We start from the raw sequence: 14,830 nt of genomic DNA on the forward strand, positions 1-14,830 counted from the left end.
GATACAAAATGCGGTGACACCTGTTAGGAGGATGTGGCAACGGTTTCGTAATGCGCGACCGCGTTGCATAACAGCAGGAGTGAAAAACACGTTTCATCGTGAGGAGGGAAAAGATAAGTCAGGTGCAGTATATCCCTTCTGCCAGGAGTGACCTTTCAACCTGACTTTTGTGCCAGTTAATTTTCAGCTCTTTGCTGAGAAACTGCTGGTACTTGGTTCTGTCAGTACCATAGCTTCCTTTAGATAAGGTCTCCCTTTAGGGCGACTGCTCACTGGGCTTTCTTTCTCCTCACCAGTCTCTTTGCACGGCCCAGTCTCTGAATGTTTCTCTTCGGCTCTTCTGCATTCTCTTCAGGTCCGGTGGCCTTGTTCCAGCCGAAAAAAAAAAAAAAAAAAAAAAAAGTTGCCTTCACTGCAAATAAGCCATTTAGCCAAAGTGCTTCAGTGTGTTTGGTTCCTCTTTCATAGCACGTGTCAGCAGTTCAGAAAACAGCCGTGGTCAGCATCAGGCAGAACATCTTCTTGACTGTCGTTCCCACGCCATGGTTCAGCTCATCACGTTTAAGGTGAGCCAGACACAAATATTTTGAACTGTGCACATGTATTACAATGGTGTCCGAAGTCTCATCTCAATCCATCCTCACCAGGGTTGTCTTGCACCAGAGATCTGTCTTCCTGCTCATTAATGACCCCACGCAACTAAGTGGAGTGTCATTGAGGATCTTTGGTGGGGCAGCATCCGTCTCTGTACAAGCTTTCTGAAAAGAGTGGATTTTTTTTCTGCAGTAGGCAACGTTTGCCCTATGAAAAATTTGTGGTCTCAGCTGAGTGCAATTAGACACCTTTTCTGGAAGGTGTGGCAGGGCTCCGGAGAAGCTTGTCAAGGGTTACGGGTTGGAGTATTTCAAGTCTCAGGCAGATACCTAGCATCAGCTCTTCCCAAGCGAAGCATAAAGGAGAGTTCAGTGTGAATATTAACGAAACCAGCTATAGCAGAAAGGCCTCGTTAGGAGTTCCTGTTATCTGATAACAGGAAGAAAAGAAGCCGTTATAGTAGGATGCAAAGCCAGGAACTGCTCGTTGTCTCCAGGAACTGTAAATAGCAGCAAGAGGATGATATCTTGTTCTTTGACCATGTTTTCTCATCCATTTTCAGAAAATGTTCTCAAAAAGAGAATAAAATTAACCTTTTTCAATATGAGGATGAATATATCTGTGAATACCTCTTATTGACACACACCGGTAAATATCAGAGAGGTTGTAATAAATAAGCAACTTGATTTTATCAGAAAGGAAGTCACAAAGTACAAAGCTATTTGATACGTACACCACAATGAAATGAGTTTTCCTGTTTCTTATGGAGAATAACCTTTTCTGCTTGGACAGATTTTTTACCATAAGCAAAAGACAGGTATTACCACAGCAGTAGCAGGACTTGGTAAAGAAAGCATTTCTGATCAATATTACGTTTGTATAAAGGAAGGTAATAATGTACTGGAAACTGCTATTAATAAAGAACTGCTTTCTAATAAGAGTATACAAGCTTCACTTATTATGTAACTTAAAAATATGTAAGTTTAATTCCAGGATTGAAGCAGACAAATGTAGACTCTGTTCTAATACTTGGTTCATCTGAAGCATCTGGAGTTCTGGAGGGATGAGCCTGGATTAACTTCTGATATACAAACTGATTCCCAGCCACTCCAGTTCAAGTGTTTTGTGTAGCTTATACTATATTTGTTCTCTGGAAGATGATTTTATAGCCTGTTACTAAAATGCTCAAGTGTCTTAAGGCCTTTCTATAACAACAAGCCCTTCCATTTTAGGTTACTTTTTTTTTTTTAGAGCTTTTACCTATAACTAGCTAGAGATGTTTTAAAGAGCTTTGCTCTCAGCCCGATGTAATTGCTTGTTAGTGTAAGAAAGCACCACATTGCAGGCTAATCTGTTCCACATCAGCTTCCAAACAAACAAAAAAAAATAGAGCAATTTATCAATTTATTCCGCTCTTATGCCCTCTCCTTTCTTTTTTTTTCCCCTTTTCAACTTAGATTGTAAAGAAACATCTGATCGTGGTTTTGCATCATGAGGAATTATAGAAAACATTTCTTATGTATATAGTGTATCTTTTATATAGATTGAGCAATTTGAAATATTTTAAAATAAAGATTTTTATGTAGCATATCTGTGGGCTCACAAGACTTGCAATGTGCTAACTCCATGATCTCATGATAAAAAGACAATTTTGAATGCAAGGTATCATACTATATAGCACTTTAGAGTAAAGGAGTAGAAAATTTTCTGTGTGAAAATCTGATTAATATCTGCAAAGCTTCGTAACTGTTATGTTTTTACACGCTGAAAAACGTGGGAAGTTTTTTCACTGAAGTGTCAGTGGGTCAATAGCAAAGAAAGAATTGAAGCTGTGAATTTGGAATCCCTGTTTTCAACCCATTAGGCCTGTTACCCTCTGATTAATAACAGCTCTTTCTGTAAAACTCGCTCCTTCATAAAAATTTGCAGTAGAAAAATAACTGCAAACTCTGCAAACTTTGCCAGTTCAGAGAGCAGTGAAAATTCAGTATTGATCAATATATTGGGCAAGATATAACCTTTGAGTCAACAGCATATTATTTTTAAACAATTTCATTTTTTGTATAGCTAACTGCAGATATCTGAATAACTTAGAAAGTGTCCTGAAACTTCAGCGATATCTTCAAATGTCTTTTTTAGCACTGGATAATCAGGATTCTAAAAAAGTGACATCTGTGACAACAGAAAATGTTATATACTACTTCCATGGTTACATTTGGTGTTTACATTTGAATTAACTGGACACTATGGACTGGATTTTCTACCTTTTGTTCTCACTTCTTCCACCACAAGACAGTAAGTGAATTATGAGTGGCAGAACTTGATTTATTTTTCAGTATCATACTTACTGGTTGGATTTTTTTTTAAACTACTGTTAAAATAAAGGGGAGGGTTTGTGATCATTACCTTTTTTGTACCTAGCAGCCAGGATTACCAGAAGAACTGGAGACTGCAAGAGCTCAATTACATCATACCCTTAATTTTTCTTCCCTTCGCAATCTTCCCTCAACAACAGGATTTCAGGCAGGAGGCTGAGAGATGGCGATTTGATTTCCAGTCTCATGACAGAAGGAGGGAGCGAAGAAGGTTAGAAGTCCCACTGATGGAAAAGGACCCGTCTCTCAGCAATACTGTTCTTTAAAACATGAGGAAAGGCTGAGAGAGTTGGGGCTGTTCAGCCTGGAGAAGAGGAGGCTCCGGGGAGACCTTATAGCAGCCTTCCAGTACCTCAAGGGGGCCTACAAGAAAGATGGGGAGAGGCTGTTCAGTAGGGCCTGTTGCAATAGGACGAGGGGTAATGGTTTTAAAATAGAAGGGGGTAGATTTAGATTAGAAATTAGGAAAAAATTTTTCACGATGCGAGTTATAGAACACTGGAACAGGTTGCCCAGAAAGGTGGTGGAGGCCCCATCCCTGGAAACGTTCAAGGCCAGGCTGGATGAGGCTCTGAGCAACCTGATCTGGTTGGAGATGTCCCTGCTCCTTGCAGGGGGGTTGGACTAGATGACCTTTGAAGGTCCCTTCCAACCCTAACCATTCTATGACTCTATGATTTGTTCAGATGTAAGTATCGAATATGGGTTTTTTTGTCTAGAGCTCCTAAGAAGTGAGTCTTTTCGTCCACTCTTTGCAGGATAGCTTTCAATACTAAAATTGCAGGGAATTTAATTACAGAATTAAAATCTGTATTACTGGTGCTACTTCTTTGATGAGGACAGTGCTAGAAGGCCACAGACAATATTTTTGTGAGATTGTCAATTTTATTTCATTCAGTTGTTGGGATCTCCAGGAGCTGCTTCTAACAAATGGAGTATGTTTCAACACATATGAATAATGTGTTGTGTTGGTTTTATTTAGTGAGGGGGGGCTACAGAAGCTTCTAGAAGTTTTCCCTTTATCCAGTGGACTCGGCCAGACCTGGAGTGGACCCGCTGCTGGCCAAGGCTGAGCCAACTGGTAGCAGAATGTTCCGTGGTAATGCCTCTGTGACAACATATTTAAGAAGGGGAAAAGAGGAAAAAAAAAATGTGAAGAAGCTGAAGCAGGGGGCAGAGAGTGGGAGGCGTGGGCCTTGCGGGCCTTGCAGGCCTCACCCTCTGGCCTCTCACTGGGCAGCTGACTGAGCCCAACTTGGCCCGGCCCAGCTGCAAGAAGTGGAAAGGAGAAGAAATGGGAAGAGAACATGAGAGGAGTCTGCCTGAGCCGATTGTGAAGAATTTCTTGTGAGAGGAATGGCTGCAGACGCCAAGGTCAGCTCAGAAGGAGGAGGAGGAGTAATGCTGCTCCTGGCAGAAATTTCCCTGCAGCCCGTGGTGCAGCCCATGGTGAAGCCGCCGGCTGTCCCCCTGCAGCCCATGGAGGCCCACGGAGGAGCAGAGATCCACCTGCAGACCGTGGAGGACCCCACGCTGGGGCAGGTGGATGCCTGAAGGCGGGTGTGGCCTATGGAGGGCCTGTGCTGGGGCAGCCTGTTCCTGAAGGACTGCACTCCGTGGAAAAGGACCCCACGCCAGAGCAGTTCATGAGGGACTGCAGCCCATGGGAGGGACCCCACGCTGGAGCAGGGGAGGAATGTGAGGAGTTCTTCCCCCGAAGAGGAAGGAGCGGTGTAAAGCAACTTGTGATGAACTGACCACAACCCCCATTCCCTCTTCCCCCCTCTGCCGCTCACGGGGGTAAGGAGGTAGAGATAATGTTAAGCCTGGGAAGAGGGAGGGGTGGGGAGAGGTTATCTTGTTCTCTTTCTCATTATCCTGCTTTGGTTTTAATAATAAACAAATATTTTTTCCTGAAGTCAAGTCTGTTTTGCCCGTAACGGTAACTTTAAGGATCTCTCCCTGTCCTTATCTCAAACCTTGAGCCTTTTTTCTTATATTATCTCTCCCTGTTCTCTCTCGAAGGGTGGGGGGAATGAGAGAGAGACTGCGTAGTCTGGTCCTGATCGGGGCTGAACTACGACATGCATACTTAAAAGGAAGAAACAGCTGGGTGTATTCCAACAACGAGTGTATCCAGAGCAGGAAAAAGTCCTACTGCTTTGAGCAGCACTTGTTAAGCTCCCAGGCTTTGCTTTTGGCCTGACCTGAAACTGTTCCTACAGGATGTGTTTGAGAATCTGTGGTTTTCCTCCCAAAATCAGACTCCAAAGTTTCCCATAACCTTGTGTTAAGAAATTAATTAATCTGAATATAGTTATAGTTATTTGTAGGTAGAGGTTGCAGAGCCTGTTGTTACTCTCTGGGCCCTGACAGCCGTGTCCCCAAGAAAAAAAAAACAATTGCTAAAATACCTAAAAAGAACACAATTCACTTCATCTTCAGAAGAAGTATTAACCTTTCTGGTAAAAATTCTTAATTATTTCCTAGAAAACTTTTTCCTTGTCATTTAAGTTCCATGTAAGTCTGTATAATAGCATTACTCAATGGGAACACACTTCCTGTTTTCTGCTTCTCTCTCTGGTTCCCCTCAGAAGACGAGTTTCCTGTTTCCTGGAAAGCTCATTATCCTGAGGGAAGCAGCAAGGAACCCAGCAGCACATTACGCTGACACGCAGGACTAGGTTATTGACGTGCTGCAGTTTCAGTTTATGAAATACATTATGTAATTTTAGGTGGTTTATGTACTGTTGTATTGTAACCTTCCCTTTGTGTTGAATGCATTTTACTCAGATGCCTTGGCAAGAAACAAAAAGCAATGTTGCTGGTTGGGGTTTTTTCTTGTGTTTGAACTTGATTTTGTTTTATTTTATTTTATTTTTTCTTTCTTTTCAAAATCTTCCCTTCTCTTAAGGGGAAAATGGGTTGAGCTATTAGTGGGAAGAGTAAACAGATCCAAGTAAGTGCAAATCCTGGGCTTTCCAAGCAGAAGAAGGTAAGGGGGGTATCCCTGTTTTGAAATCTGAAAGAACAAAGCAATTGAATTGTGTTGTGTTGTTTACTGGGAATTGGTTGCTCGAGGGAGAGCCAAGAACAAAGAAAAGAAGAATATAACAGCATAGGTCAATAGTAACACTTTTTTTGTTGTTTTTTTTTTTTTTAATTTGGACAAGTATTAAAAAAAATAAGGAGGCCAGCTAGAGAAGGTTAGAGGTGCTATGGGAAAAGACCAAGGGAAGTAAGAGAGGCAGGGAAGCCCTCAGAGATAGTGTGCAGGTGATGCTTTTGTTGCTTCATGGGCGAAGCCATCTTGGCCAGCGCCATCTCAGTGTTTCTTGCTGACATAGACCAAACTCTGTTTTGCAGGAGTAGGGGTCCAGGTGAGGGCCCGAAAGTGCAAAAAGGGGAGCAGGAAGGCTGACACAGGTTTGGAGGCTGGGAGATGCTTCGCAAGGGAAGATGATGGGGAGGGTTTGGGGTGGGTGTTCACAGCCGATGAAGGACCTGGGAGGTCTCAAACAAATTTCAGTGAGGCTGTGGATAACAACAAGAGCTTCTCTCTTTTTAAGCACCTCATTGACTGCCTCCCCAGACCCTACTGCCCTTCAGTGTGGGACTCCCACCATGAAACCTTGTTCCAGCCCTTTCCTTGCCCCACTGTCCCTTCCCCCCAACATCTCCTCCTATCGATCCCACCAAGAAAAGTGGGCTGAAAGTAGAGGGAATTAATCCAATTGAGCCCTGGATTCTTGAGTCTTTCTGTAGCAAGAAAACTGACGAAGATTTCTAAAATGAAATATGAAAAATTACTTTATAGCGACTTCACAAGAGAGCAGTGAGATCAACTAATCCATTGAAATGTAATTACATATTGAATTCTGTCAGAGACTGCTGCTAAAGTTTTCATTCAAATCCGAGTAAGATATAGTAGAGCTAAAGGTAATAGAAAGAAGGAAGCTTTGTATCCTATGATGAAGATATGAATGTCTGTGTAAATAACATGAAAATCCATTTCAGGAGAGATGAGCCCATCTGCAAAATTCTAACAGGGCTGCAGAATTTCAACACCAGAAAATGCATCTCCAGAAAATTATATGATCATATCTTATTACATGAATTCAAAATATGTCTCTTCCACTGTGGATGTTGATGTCATCTTAAGTCTTGTATGTTTTGTTTAGCAGCATTTTCTCTCACCCCCAAAATAACATACAGTGTCACAGGACATTTTCCCTTGAAAATGTGAGCATCTAGTCTTATAAGACAACTTATTTGGAGGGAAAAAAAAAAAAGAAGGGGGAGGGGAGGAAGTGTTCATCACTTATAAAAAACCAATCTAAGTTTCTCAAATAAAAATCACACTTCAGTTCCTAAATACTGAGTCAGTTTAACTCCAGAGTTTGATATGTGCTTAAGTCAAAACACAGATTGGTCAAGAGATGACACTTGTACTTGCATTGTCCGGTCAACAACATGATTCATTTTGTAGGGCTGGTTGCATAAGTTGACAAGATAATCCAGCCAGCCCTAGTAGCTGCTGCACTGCTGAGACTCCGATGTGCTGTCCTGAGGAAAATAGCCAAGTACAGTTTGTTTGAAAATATGCTAATGATGCAGAACTTCAGAAGACAAAATACAATGAAAAGCTAAAAAATTATCTCAAAAATGTCAGGTCGTACAACACAAATCTGAAATTTCAGAAGAAGAATATCGATGTGGAAGTACAAAGACAATAAGCTAACTATCAAATCATAAAATCACTGAATAATTAGGGTTGGAAGGGACCTTCAAAGGTCATCTTGTCCAACCCCCCCTGCAAGGAGCAGGGACATCTCCAATTATCTCAGGTTGCTCAGAGCCCCACGATCAAAAAGGTGTTTGAGTGGCTTCAGCATGCTTTGAACAACATTCAGCAATTGCCTTAGGTAAGAGAAGGTGATGCTGTGTGTCAGACAAATTCGAATCTAACATGATGAAAGGCAGAGGTACATAATTCAGAATTTTAAAAATTTCACTACCCAATGAAAATCTTGACTCCTAGCTGGGTCAAGATGCTTATACCTTTGTTTTGATCTTTTTTTCCTAAATACGATTCCGTGCTTTGAAGGTACATGTTTCTCTGTATCAGAAAGGAATATAAAAAGGATTTGAATCAGGAACTCTTTTGTTCTGCCCTACTTCCCTTACCAGCTGCCTTCAATGCTTATGCTAACACTCCTATTTGTCTACCCCACATACCTGCTGGGAGTGCCCTCGCTTGGCAGGCGAGACTCTCCCAGCCTCAGAGATGGATTGCACAAGGGCTGACAGTAACTCAGCACCAAAACTGGGATTACTGTGTGTGTTTCTGCTCTCCCAGTCTCATGCCTGATGTGTTACACAGCACACGGTGTCCGCTCTCTTTATTTATTGACTGCACGGTCCAAAGGTTAAGGCTGAAGGCTGGATCCTCAAAGGCGTTTCAAGACCGGAAGGGATGGTAGCATCTCTAAGTTCAAAATCAAGATTTCCAGCACCTCCTTGCATTTGTCAGCTAATGCTGGTTTCCGTACAGACCTGCACTTCCAGAACTGAAGTTCCCTATTGAATCCAGGCTTTGCACAAAACACCATCCCATCAGATTCCCTGAGGGAAAAGCTCTGGAGGAAAAAAGCAGCAAAGGTGGTGTCATAGTGGAGATGGGAATGATGAGGATGTGGACAAGGGGTAAATCCTGGCTCAGCAGGGACACCCGTTGCTCTACTTTTGCATCGACTTTTGCCAGATAGCTCTGTGGGGCTTCTTTTCCTCACTGGCAATCCATTTTGTGCTCTCCTCATCAATAAAATTAATGGTGAAGGTAATTGGCTCTACATAGAAGGCAATGTTATTAAACAGAGGAAACAAACTGGAAATAAAACACTCTATGAGTTATTGACCTCAAGGTATGTTTTCAGCAAAAATTAAAACCTAACTTTTTGGTAGAAGTGACTTTACAATGTTTCATGTACCATTAGCTTGTTAGGTCCTCATCTGCTATATAACTTCGTGTGTTGCCACAGGCACTGCTAACGAGCCAAAGGCTTTGTGCACCAGTTTTGGGCAGCTCCAGGTACATAAAGTTTAGTTAGTTACTTTATTTATGTACAGGTCTCAGCTCTAGTTCCCGCTCCCCTTTCCACCCACACATTCAGTGTGCGTACAGCCAGACCTGGCAGAGAAGCCAAGTCCCTTCTGGGCCACAGAACGTGAACTCTTTTCCTTTTTCTGGGGAGGAACACCTGCCAAATGCGGCTGAGCTGGGCTGGCTGGTAGAAAACATCTCCTTCTCTGCATGTTCCTGGTCTGGTTTGGCAAACTTCTGAAGTAGCAAATCGATATGTTTTGGAGCCAAAGTTATCTTTGCATGGCTGACCTGGCAGAGAAGCCAAGTTCTCTTGGGCCACAGAGCGTGTTTTCCTTTTTCTGGAGAGGAACACCTGCCAAATGCAGCTGAGCTGGGCTGGCTGGTAGAAAACATCTGCTTCTCTGCATGTTCCTGGTCTGGTTTGGCAAACTTCCGAAGTAGCAAATCGATATGTTTTGGAGCCAAAGTTGATCTTTGCATGGAAATTAAGTGAGCATCTCAAATACCAAACCTAGTGTCACTTATGGAAGTGCACAGCACCTGGCAGCTGCATTGGCTGTACTGGTGGCTGAATGCAGCTTAAGTGCTGCAGACCCTTTCTCAGAGGACCAGGTCCCTGGTACCCTCCCTCCCTGCTGTCCCATCTCCTCCAGACCATCCCACCAATTATTTGCTCTGCTAACAAACTGTGTCTTCAATAAAAAAACAAGAAACAGTGCTATGAGAAAGGTCACAGGAAACAAGTTGTGTTTCCTCTGTTATCTAAACCCTCATAGTTTTAGTGGGATGCCTCAGTTACCTTAAAAAGCACAGCTCCTCTGTGGAAGGCTTTTCTGTGCACCAGCTGATTCACTAAATCACTTTTTTCCTCAGATTCCCTATCTGGAAGGTGGGGCTAAACTTTTCTTGGAAGGATATATTATCTTGGGAGGAGTAGTTACTGGGAAGTGACTAGTGTTGGTGTTCAGCTACTACTATCGTGAAAGCCACATTGGGGTTATAGAATGAAATCCATTAGTCTTGTTCATAATGGAATTAATGCAGTGGCTAAATCACTTTTCAGCATCCCAACACAATACTAGCTATCCCACAATGAGCTCCACACCCTTGCAATTTCTTCATGCTTATTATCATTTCTCCAATCTAAAATACTGAGTTAAAACATCTATTAAGATTTATAAAATACACATATTCTAAACAAATAGTAATTTGTATTCATTTCCTTTAATGTACTTCAATCTTAATTCAGGTTGTCAGTCCTTAAATAATGAATAGTTGTTATCAACTATTCCATTTTATGGATTCATCTCATCAGCTTCTCTGAAATGATTGTGTTCTTTCTGCCTACAAGACACAAGAAAACAATCTTACTGACTTCCTCACAACCTTTAACTGAGTGATATTTTGTCATATTTTGTCATTTAACTAATGACAAAGTAAGATACCCATCAATTAAAATTTCCACCCATACAGCCAAACAGTTGGTGCTAGGATATAGCCTTGGAATAATGTGTTGGTTTAACCTGCACAGTTTACAAGTCACACACTATATTTTCCAGTCACCAGCTGTGGTTTGTACTTAATTACTCAAAGTTATGTTGCCTGAGTTTCCTATTACATCTTGAAAGTGCACTCCTGTGAGTTCAGAGCTTTGTAGAAGAAAGCAGAATGCCATCTTTATTCGCTGAATATTTAACAAACCTACTGTGCTCTGAGCTCTCCTATGAAGTGAGCCTCGCTAGGAAACTCAAATCCTCTTGACTACAAATTCTGTCCCTCTAACTGGTACAACCACAAAATAGCCCTGCAGAAGTCGACCTCGTGACATCGCCTTACTAAATACAACCAGAATCCAATCCACCTCAGAAGTAGCTGTAAAGCAATTGAGTGGACCTTTATCTCTCTTCTTGAGGAAAATAAAAACATTTGTACTCACCAGGGAGAATTCTTTGCTAATATTGTTAGGAGATTTCTATAAATACTTTTTTTTTTTCCATTTTTGGTTTAAGACAAACATTGAATGTTTAAAGAAAACATGAGTGGAAGCCAGTGTGATACAAGTAGCCCATTTATCTCAAATTGTTGAGAAAACAGGTGGTTTCTCCTAATTTCTGCTTCCCACTTGTATGTCACTTTCTAGGAGAAACATCAAAGGCCTACTCTTAGTTTCCACAAAATGCACATGGCTATAGGGGATGTGCTTGGGAACAAACCAAAATTCCCATTCACCACCATTGTTCATGCAAGGGGAAGAGACCAAATGTTCAGGGAAGAAATGACACCTTTAATTTCATACTTCAACAGCTTAAAAGTGGTGGTAGTACCTCAGTTATTTCCATAGGTGAACAAGCTACCAGTGATTTCAGCATTCTTTGCTGCATTATGGACTGTTGTTTTGCTGGAGTAACCATAATAGCGAAATGCAACACAGCCTGTGCCGTGCAGCCGTATATCACAGAGCACTAATACGTGACCAGCTTCAGCTGTGGCAGTGGAACTTATACAGAAAGATTTGTGTTGCTTACAGGAGTACGTGCTATAAATATAGCTATAACTACCCACTTGGTCTTTACCTTAAGAATTTATTCATAAATGTTAGCAGTCAAGAGTTCGAGTAACTGGTAAGAGGGCAGAGCTACTTTGAGCAGATTATCCCCGTACAGACACAGTTTAAGAAATCTGGGTTCCGCTGTAGATCTACATCACAGGTCGGAGCAGCCTTCTTCAGCACCTGAAGTGCCGACTACAGATATTCCACATTGCAATATATTGCAACGCTTGTTTGATTTGTACCTACAAAGAAATCAACCTGTTCAGCAGCCAGATAATTATTAAGTGCACGCTCTAAGAGATGTCATCGGGTTGATTACATAAACCGCGGGCCAGCATAACACAACATCAGCAAGCCTCAAAGGAGGGTTTCAAAGGAGGGTTTTGTGCTTCTTTCAGAAATTTTGTTTTTTGGCACTGCCTACTAATATTTTTCTGTTTCTGCATTCTGAGTACATTCAAGCTGCTCTTCTTGTTGGTCTCATGCTCTGGCAATTCTCACGCTAAACTTCTCACCCGTTTGTTTCACATATATAGTTGAGTAAGCTGCATGCATGAAAATTACATCATGTTATATTGATCAGCATTCTCCCAGCTTTCTCCGGAGTCTGGCGGCACACGTGGCACGCAGGACGGCTGTCTGCTGCGAACAGGCCAAAGCAACGAGCAAACTGGGCTGCAGAGATGGAGTCTCACAGAACGGTTTGGGTTGGAAGGTACCATTAAAGGTCATCTAATTCAACCCCCTGCCGCGAGCAGGGACATCTTTCACTGGATCAGGTCACTCAAAGCTTCATCCAGCCTGGCCTTGAACATGTCCAATGATGGGGCATCCACAGCTTCTCTGGGCGACTTCCGAGAAGTTCATGGGAGCTGCAGGCCTGTCATCATTAGCAACCCAGTGCCAGCCAGCAAACTCCTGTCTTCTTGTGCGTTTGGCAGCAGCAGTCGGGAGAAACCCCATCACTCTGGCTGGAAAGGAGGGAAGGAGGCAGAAAGCTGCCGTCCACATGCTGTGTGGTCTGCCAGCTCGCTTAGGAAGTTTTCCATCCACAGGCTGACATCAAGGGGGCCACATGAGGCGTTGAGCACCTTCGCAGCGCTCAGTTCACCTTATAGCGTGCCCTCAGTGCTTTCTCACCGTCACAGAAAAGGGAAAAAAAAAAAAAAAAAAAAAAGGACGCCGAGCAGAGAGTTACCCTCCTTATTTTAAAGCCGGAGGGAGGAGAGGGCACCGGGCAGGGCCGGTACCGGCTGCCGAAGCCTCCCCGCGCAACCGCCGGCGGGAGGGCGGGAAAGACCGGTAACCGCTCCCCCGGCCCTAACTCCCCTCCCCTCCCGCCGCTGCTGCCGCTGCCCCGGCCGGCGGCACCGCCCCGGAGCTGCCGGGGCTGGGCGGGGCCCCTCAGCCGTTCTTAAAGCCCGGCGGTCCCCGGCATCGTCCTTCTGTGAGCCGTCGGCGGGAGCGCGCCGGCAGTATGGGTAGGCGCTGCGTGGCGGGACCGTGGGGTGGGATGAGAGGGTCGCCCCCTAACCCGGCCCGGGGGGATGGCGGCAGGGACATCGTAAGGGTGTAGCCCCCGGGCTGAGCACCGAGGGATCCTCAAGCCGCTTTCCCACCAACTGAGGTGTCCGGGCTGGGCTGTGGGCCCAGGGGTCACCCCAGGGCTGGGCTCCGCTGCTGAGTGCGGGTCTGAGGGCACCTTTTTGGGCCATCCCAGGCCACTGCTGCTTTACTAGCCCTCTTCCTCCGGGGCATCTCTCCCTCTGGCAACCCTAGAGCCAAGCTTGGATGAGCCTGCATCGAAAGCCAAGCCCTGTTGCCTTAGCCTCTGTGAGCTCTTTGAGCTGACCCCCTAGCTGGCAAGGTTTATCTTAAACTTTGAAGGTGCTTGGAGTTCTAAATCCCAGCCCAAGTTAAATGTGGTGTTTTCTCACAGCTCTTAAATAATGCTTTTTCACCGGACAGTTTACCTAGGGTTGAGCTAATCAGTGTTCTTTAAATAAATAGAAACACAGGTGGAGGATTCAGATGAGGGCAGAGCCCATTTAGCTAGTTAATCCTGAAGATCTGTTCCTGTCTAAATCAAGTACTAAAGGCATAAGTGATGCTTTTCTGTGGTCGAGCTGTCCATCGCCCTTTGCTGGACCCCTCTCCTAGCAAGCAGTTCCTGACCTGGGGAAACCTTGTCTTGCATAGGAGAAGAACCTGAGGTGCCCCAAAAATGAGAAAGTACACTGCACCTTCAGCAGGCAAATCTGCACTCTGATGACAGGCAGCTGTAGTGGTGAGCAGGCAGTTTGGCAGTGCTACTGCCCAGAGGGGCACAAGGGTCTCATCAGCTTGGGCAGCCAGCTGGGAGAATGGTGATGCTCTGGGAAGAGAGAGAAACCTGATGCAGCTGGGTCTGCTCATGTAACGTCAGGTTTGCTGCATGATAGGTTTGCTTCGATGGTTTCCGTGTCAGTGTGTCTCTGGAAGAGCAAGATGTGAAGCAGGGACTCCTGGAGTCACTTGTCCAGATGGCAGCAGCATCCTTGTGTAGGTGCTGTAAGGCTGCTCCAAGGAGCTGATGGAACAGGCTTGGCTGTGCCATGAGTCAAGTGGCGGGAGAGCAGGCTCACTTTGGAACCAGGAACATCCTAGGTGACAGTATGGTTGTGTACAGATTTAGCCTGGCCACAGACATGAAGTATTTCAGCCAGGTGAAGCTGCTGTGATGGCTGCGTGGAGCCAGGCAACGCGCTCCCATCGCGTGACACAGACATGAGCTGCAAGAGCTGCAGTATCCCACAGCATCTCTGTGGCTGCTGGGACCCGTGCTGGTGGGAGCTGTTGGGGAAGGAGTCAGAGCCGTAAGGCTGCCCCCCACCTTGCCTGCAAATGTAGGAATGAGAAGAGTGACCCACTAATAAATAACTATTTAGGTTCAGTGCTCAAGCCGAGAACTGAGTGACTTCTGTCTTTACATTGTTTAAAAATATTGAATATCTTAAGGGAACATAAAGTGCATAACTGTTTAGAGCTTTATTTTTTAAAATGTAAAGCTCTTCAGTATTTTGTTGTGAAAATGAGCAGTTCTGCATGTAATTCTTTGCAGGGAGATAATGAGAGGTACGGGGGATTGTCCAAAGGAGGAACTGCTCCAATGTGCCACTAGCAAAACCAGATTTATCGCTGAAGTTGTTGCAAAGTGCTGGGTGG

The sequence above is a fragment of the Chlamydotis macqueenii genome, chromosome 1 (genome assembly GCF_036417535.1).
Source record: "Chlamydotis macqueenii isolate bChlMac1 chromosome 1, bChlMac1.mat, whole genome shotgun sequence".
In the NCBI taxonomy this organism is placed as follows: Eukaryota; Metazoa; Chordata; class Aves; order Otidiformes; family Otididae; genus Chlamydotis; species Chlamydotis macqueenii.